The sequence below is a fragment of the Adiantum capillus-veneris genome, chromosome 16 (assembly GCF_014529385.1).
Source record: "Adiantum capillus-veneris isolate H3 chromosome 16, ASM1452938v2, whole genome shotgun sequence".
Lineage (NCBI taxonomy): Eukaryota > Viridiplantae > Streptophyta > Polypodiopsida > Polypodiales > Pteridaceae > Adiantum > Adiantum capillus-veneris.
In genome coordinates, this window is record NC_140946.1 from 4925692 (window position 1) to 4933077 (window position 7386).

The 7386-nt window shown below is 44.9% G+C and overlaps 1 pseudogene; it reads left to right on the forward strand.

The window, feature by feature from the left end:
* Positions 1-2649: 2649 nt before the first annotated feature.
* LOC147438486 (uncharacterized) lies at positions 2650-7386 on the forward strand (annotated as a pseudogene).

Consider the following 7386-nt stretch of genomic DNA (forward strand, 5'->3'; position numbering starts at 1 on the left):
TTGCCTGGGACAATTTCAACAGAGTTTCCCCTAAAATAGGAGCAAAAATTCAAACCAAAATGTAGTACAATCACTGTGTAAGAACAGCTAGGACTGCCAAGAATGCATAAAATGCACTCACGAGAAAAATCCGGCAGAGTCTCCTTTGTATGAGAAGTAAAAACTCAACTAAAAAATGCATAAACTGCTCAAAAGAACAATAACTGGGCATATACTGTGCAAAACCACTCCTATGTGACCGCCAACTCGACATCAAAAGCACAAAAAACCATCCAGATATATGTCCTCTGGCGAGGGTACCGTAAAGGGGAACTCCAGCTACTTGTATCACCGAAGGTATCTCAACGTTCGAGAATACCCCAACTCAAAGAAAACCTCACGCTATCAATCCTCCAAAGGATAATGCAAACACAAAAGAACTAGCCACAGTCTCTGGAAGGGCTCTTCCGGTCCGAGTCTCAAAAACGGCCGGGAAAAACTGCCAAAACAGCAAAAAATGGGTCCACATGCAGTACAATAGACAGTGTCCGCAACTCAGCGTACATGAGTGAACCACGCCCAAACAGGCGCCATAAACTTTTGCATACAGTAAAAATGATCCCCGCGGGGATATCTGCTCTCAAAAGAGCTCAGTAGCACTAGGTGTGCTCACACATAAATGCATTTGTCAACACATCTGTCCATAGAGAAAATAGTGTCGAAATGATTGCCAAATCACCTGCTGAAAGCGCTATGCCTCTAAGTGTTTGGAAACCTGGAGAATTTGTGTGGGAACAGGCTGAAAAGCCCCCTGTAACCTATAACATGCATGTCGCTGTCGCTATGTGCCAATTTCTGTCGTCGGGCGAAAATGCGCTAGTTGAATAGCCACCAAAGGTATCGTAGCCAGTGTGATCGGTGCGCTCGGTGCCGATGCCGAGTGTCACTCATCTGTGGTAGAGGCACTTCACCCCTGCATGTGCCAAACACAATTGTGGATCACGGGAAAATGTCATCCGCGTGAAATCAATGTCGGGTCGGATGTCGAAATCAGTCCGTAATGGAAGTAATGTCGAGCCGATGCCGAAACATGAGAATCGATGTCGAAACAGCTCTAATCTCTGATGTTGATGTCGTCCCTCACCACCACACAGGAGTGGCTAGCCAAATAGCCGTAGGGGAATGGCCAAGAGTTGGTGCCGAGGTGCAAACACGGTGTCGAAATCGAGTGTCGAAACAATGGAACATCGAGGCGATGGCAAACAGCCGATGTCGAGGCACGTAGGTGTCAAAAAACCTGCTCACTCTCACTCGCTCGCTCTCTCTCTCTCTCACTCGCAGCTCTCTCACTCTCTTGGTGTCTCTCACAGCTTTTGCCCCGATGTGTGTGTGAGCGGGGGGACGAGGACCCTGTGGGAGCGGTCCCTTGCACACACAAAGGTGTGTGTGGGGCTCAAAAGTTTTAAAAATTCAAATTGCCTACCTCGGTCAAAAATTGCAAGCTGACGATTGCCAGAGCAAAAACAGCGAGGGTGTGTGTGGGTCTTGTGTGTGTGCTCGGGCCTTGCTTCAACCGGTCCTGCAGCCGATTCTGCAACACTCGATTTTCCTCTTAACGCTATTCTGCACTCACACAGCGCACTGACGATTTGACTGCTAAGCCCCAAATTGCTTTTGATTTCCAAGCTCGACCTGTGCCAAGCCTGGCTTCTACTTCCCTGCAATAGACCAATGCCAAAGTGCTTGTGTTGCTTGGTCTTCACTCCTTGCCCACACACTGCTTGCACCTCGATTCTCTGTCTGCTTGGCTTGCTGCATGGTTTTGGCTTCTCAAGCCCTTGATTCCAAGTGCTCCAAGCTCTCGATTCCAAGCCTTTCCAAATCCTTGCTCTTTCTATCGACCTGCAACTCCTGTTGCATCAAGCTCGACCCGATTCTGTTGCATCCGATTTAGCTCTACCTGCTACCTCTGTGCAGAGCTTGCCTTTGTTTTTGGGATGCCAAAAGGGCCGCTGCACATGCAGGGTATAGCAGGGGCTCGGGAGCCGTGCTCCTGGCTCTGATACGAATTGATGGAGCGGAGGTGGAGTGTGCAAGAGAGGGAAGGAGAGAAGGGGAAGGCGAAGAATAGTAGACACATAGTTTGGTGGAGCTTGTGGAGCTTGTGAGAGAATGCCTCTAACTCTCCTTATTGTTCACTATTACCAAAATAGTAAGTGGGTGGTCGCCCGCCCGACCATAACCGGCCACGGGCCTAAAACCCAACACCCTATAGCCAGGGGGGGTTGAACATCTTGAGTTGCATGCATTTGCTAGGAGAGCCACACTTATTAAATACATGTTTTACTTCTGATACTGATTGGACTGTTTGTTTGTGGAGACTTGTTAACACTACTGTTGTGTATTATCATGGAACTTGGCAGATGCTGCCTGGGATAAAGTGTTCACCGCTGCTCCCTTAAAAACAAGGTTTTTGATCTCTAATATGCTTATCAAATCTTGGAAGAAAGTATGTTCCACTCTTGTTTGGCAAGGAAGAGTTAGATATATTGGTAACTCCTTAGGGAGAGAAAATCTGTTCTGGAGCTTTTTTTTAAGATTCCCCCTGCTTGATGGATGGGTAAACCTGCCCTTTCTTTGTTTAGCAAGGGCTTAGTTGAAATACAACAGATGACGGACTCTAATAGCCAGTTGCTTCCTTTTTCCACAGTCAGAAGGCAGTACAGACTGGGATATGGTTGTAGACATCAGTGGCATCAACTTTGTGCTCATGTTTACAGTTTACCCATGTATGTTGCACTTAACTTGGAAGACAGACACAAGGATGGTACACTGCCTGCCTCTTCAGCAAATTGGTGGACTTCCAAGTCTGCCGCCTTCTACACACATCTTTTACCCGACTCCCCAATTGTACTCAGACGTAATAAACAACGGACTTTGCAGAGAAACACATCATGGTGGTTGAATGTATTGGATGATGTTTGGCTCATCCCTAATCAATATAAGTTTAAAGTCTTTCTTTGGAGAGTATGTACAGGGGTGCTCCCCACAACTACCAATTTGCTTAAGAAGGGCTTTACCATTGGATTGCCTGCAAGATGTTCTAGATTAGAAGCAGTTAGACATGTCTTTTGGAACTGCAAAATTGTGAGAAAGTGGTGGAGATGGGCTACTGCTATATGGTCAGATGCCTGGGGGGTCACCATTACTAAATTCAACAACACTTCTTCAAGGTTAACACTCAGGAAAATGTAGCTCTTGGCTTTGTACTGCAATCCTTTAGGATTTGGTTTCTTTGGTTTGTTTGGTCACTGAGGAACTAGGCCACCATGGATAGTAATCAGTCTGTAAACCATTTAGTCCTTTTGCCTGTTCATAAGGGATAGGATGTTGGAAGATGCACTGACAATAGCCCCTTGTACTATATGACATAATAGCAATATAGAAGACAACTTTTGAGAGAGAGAGAGAGAGAGAGAGAGAGAGAGAGAGAGAGAGAGCTAGCTGTGAGAAAACACACATACACACACAGATGCATGTAGCGAGGCAAATACACACACACAAACATTGCTACACAAAGAGGCAATTGATTCGCGAGGTGTCATACAAAGAAAGAGAGAGAGAGAGAGAGAGAGAGAGAGAGAGAGAGAGAGAGAGAGAGAGAGAGAGAGAGAGAGAGAGAGAGAGAGAGAGAGAGAGAGAGAGAGAGAGAGAGAGAGTTGATATTGCCAATGTAGCATCCTCATGAGTCCTTTGTTTTGTTCTTTTCTATCACCTGTATGTCTGAACAATTTTGATTTATTCCCAATTGAGGGGAATCAGTACAGTCTGCTTAAATAGGCGAGGAAAGGGAGGGTAGGGGATTGGCACTGGCAAGGCGGTGGGTGGCCAAAAGCTTCCTCGTTGCTTATGGACCCTGGTTCTCTCTCTTTTTGCAAGCTTGTCGCAAGGGGCAGCGGTGGGGTGCGTCTCTCTCTCTCTCTCTCTCTCTCTCTCTCTCTCTCTCTCTCTCTCTCTCTCTCTCTCTCTCTCTCTCTCTCTCTCTCTCTCTCTCTCTCTCTCTCTCTCTCTCTCTCTCTCTCTCTCTCAGGTCGAGCGCATGCTAGGAAAGGTGGGGGCGAGGTGGTGCAACCCTAGCTCTCTCTTTTGTTGTGAGCTTTCTGTGGGAGCCTTTCTGTCGCTCTCATGAGAAATTTCAAAGGTAGCAGATGCAGGGGCAACCTTGTAGGCGTGGAGAGCAGAGGTGGCCGATAATACGGAGCGAGGTGGCCTTGGGAGATCTTTCCTCCCTCTCTATTTAGGTATCAGTCTTTGCACAAAGCTCATCTCAACAGTAGGTGCCTTGGCGCATTTCTTCCATTAGGGGCATTGAACACCTGTAATAACCGACTAGCGTGAAAGCTCAAGCAGGACACCGACTTAGACAAGGGAGGCTCTCTCTTTGCAGCGAGTTGCATGCATAAGCGAGGGCTAAGGGAGGGAGGCAACGCGGTCGGGCATAAGAGAGAGGGCAGCGAGAGGTTGAACGTGCGGTGCTGACGTGGAAAGGAGAGAGCCAGAGGGGCAAAAGAGTATATTCGAGCGGTATCAAGACTCTTTGTGGCCTACCACCAGGGAGCCTTTCTAGAGTGCTAGTTTTCTTCAAATGACGTGGCAAGCTGGCTTTTAACTATCAGACAACTAGGAGAGATGACGTCAAAGGGCAGTCATCCCCTCCCCTTCGTGCGGGTTGGAAGCAACGCTCTATGTTGATTTTGCCCATTTTTTCCAAATACAGTGTATCTCACACATTGGGGAACTTGGAAGTTTCTCTCTCTCTCTCTCTCTCTCTCTCTCTCTCTCTCTCTCTCTCTCTCTCTCTCATATTGAAGGTATCCTCACTCTGTTTTGTTTCCAACACATTCTAACCGAGCGAGGTTGACATGACTGAGGTGCATGTGGGTGAGAGCAACAACACAAAAGCAGCAAAGGGAACCTCGAGAGCTCAAAAAAGTGTCAAAATGAGGGAGTGGCACTCGGATGTGGCCTATATAAGCAGTAGGTGCTGAAGATGGAGGAACACCTGGAGCCGAAAAGGATATTTGCAACAACAAGCTACAAGCGGGCTTGCACTCTCAGCATCCATCAAGGTCTGTCTCTACTACCTCGTTTTTTTCTCCGTTTATGTTTTCTATCACTTTCTTGCATCTCTCATGAAGATGACTTCTCTGTGTTAGCATGGTCTAAAATATTGGTTGCCTGATTCAAAATTTCCATTTTTTGTCTGTAGATGAATGCACACGATCATTCCACAACGAAAAGGCTTTTATTCGAAATAGCGCTCTTTGTATTTCCAAGAGAACACAGAACATGAGAAATGCTGAGTTCCAATTGTTTTGTTTGTAGGTGGCTCCTTTCTGTGAGAAGCTTGCTACTCAATTCTCATACATACTCCATATCAAACCTCCATAAGATAAATTTTGTTAGCTGGAGGAGTCAATTAGAGAAGGACATGAAGGGCATACATGCTCTGAGGTAGATACTGTCTCACTGTTTAGTAAGAATATTTGCTTTACAAGAACCATGACTTAACTCATCATATTGGTTGCTCATCAAGTTCTTACTACCAATGATGTTGAGTGTGGTGATTTGGACTCAATCAGCTTCCCAGATACACTTTTGCTTAGCAATTGTGAGTTGGTTGCTCAATAAGATGGCTTGATTCATTAAAGTAGTCTATCACACGTTTGAGAGTAGTCTCTCACACATTTGATTACTTGCTTGTTCCAATTGTGGAGGAGATTTTTGTTTCAGCTATTTCACATCATCTGATGAATGTAGAGAGTCCTCAATATCGGAACGGAAGACCAATAATCTCTTCTACAAGTTACTGAGCTTGTGAGACACACGTTTTAGTCTCTGCTTTTGTATTTTCTATGGTTAACTTGAAGCAAAAGTTCCTTGCCTTGTTTGTTTGGCAACAATTTGGTGCATGGTCTGAGCATGTTCCAAGGTGGTCAGTTAGATGCAAAGATGCCAAGCTACAGTGCGTGTCAAATCCATAACTTGCTCAGGTGGACCATTGTATTTTGGATCTTGTGGAGGTGTAACATCACAAATTTTGCGGACTCTGGAACTTGTGTGGAGGTGTTAGTATTCTTCTGTACTTGTTTATTTGCCAGGAATCGCCTTAGTCTAAAAATGACGGTGTTTTTTAGGCTAACGCTGTAAACGATGCAATAGAGCTTGTGAAAGTAGACTTAGGCAAAAAGGGGGACATTGATGTCGTTGCGAAAGCTGATGTAGGAAAAATGGGTGACGTTGATGCTGCAAAAAAATTAGATGCATCAGTTGTTGCTTCTGTCGACGTCACTTGCATGCACTTGGAACTAATTAATTTTCAACATTTCTCTATCTAGGAGTTAAACATTGTTATGTTGTGATTGATTAATGCAAGAAGTACCTCCTAACATAATGAGTTTGAGAAGCGCATTCGACCAGAGATTATTCCTGCCGGTGTGATTTGTGTGAGTTTTAAAGATATTGGGGCACTTGATGATGTTAAGGATTCTCTGCAAGAGCTCCTTATATTACCACTTTGATGTCTTGATTTATTCAACATGGGAGGGCTTATCAAGGTAATTCCTTTGGAATTATGACACGGTTGGAAACAAAGTAGATTGTTTATTTGACTAACCAATGTGCTCTTTAGTTTGATTCTTAAGCCCTGCAAATGCATTTTATTGTTTGGGTCTCCTGGTATTGGCAAGACAATGCTCGCAAAGGCAGTGGTGGCAACTGAAGCGGGCACGAGCTTTATCAAAATTTTGATGTCAACCACTACCTCAAAGGTATGCTCAGACAAACTAATGACGACATGGGTTGATTTTAAATTAACCTTTGCATTATCACACAAATGGGCTGATTTAAAATTAGCCTTTGCCTTATTGGTGATTACAGTGGTTTGGTAAGGATGAGACGAACTTGAGAGCTGTCTATACTCCTGTTGCAAAAGTTGCCCCTACAATCATATTCATCGATGAGGTGGATAGTATGCTTGGACAAAGACCCATAACCTGAGAACATGAGGCAATAAGGAATACTAAGAATGAGTTTATGGCCCACTGTGGGTGGCAGGTGAGTGGTTGCTTGTTTTGGCAGCAACCATTGGCCTCTCCGATCTGGATGATGTAATTATCTGAAGATTTGAAAGGAGGCATGGCTTCAATTTACTAAAACTCGTACTAGATTTTGTGGCTCTTAGTTTGCTAAGATAATTGTCTTTTGGATATCCCAGGTTCATGGTTGGCCTTCCTACTAAAGATAACAGGGAGAGGATTCTTATAATCCATTGCTAACAATGTTGAATTTTTTATGCTTGCAAGTTTGACTGGAGGCTTGGCCTCACAGCCCCCCTGCTTGCGTTGA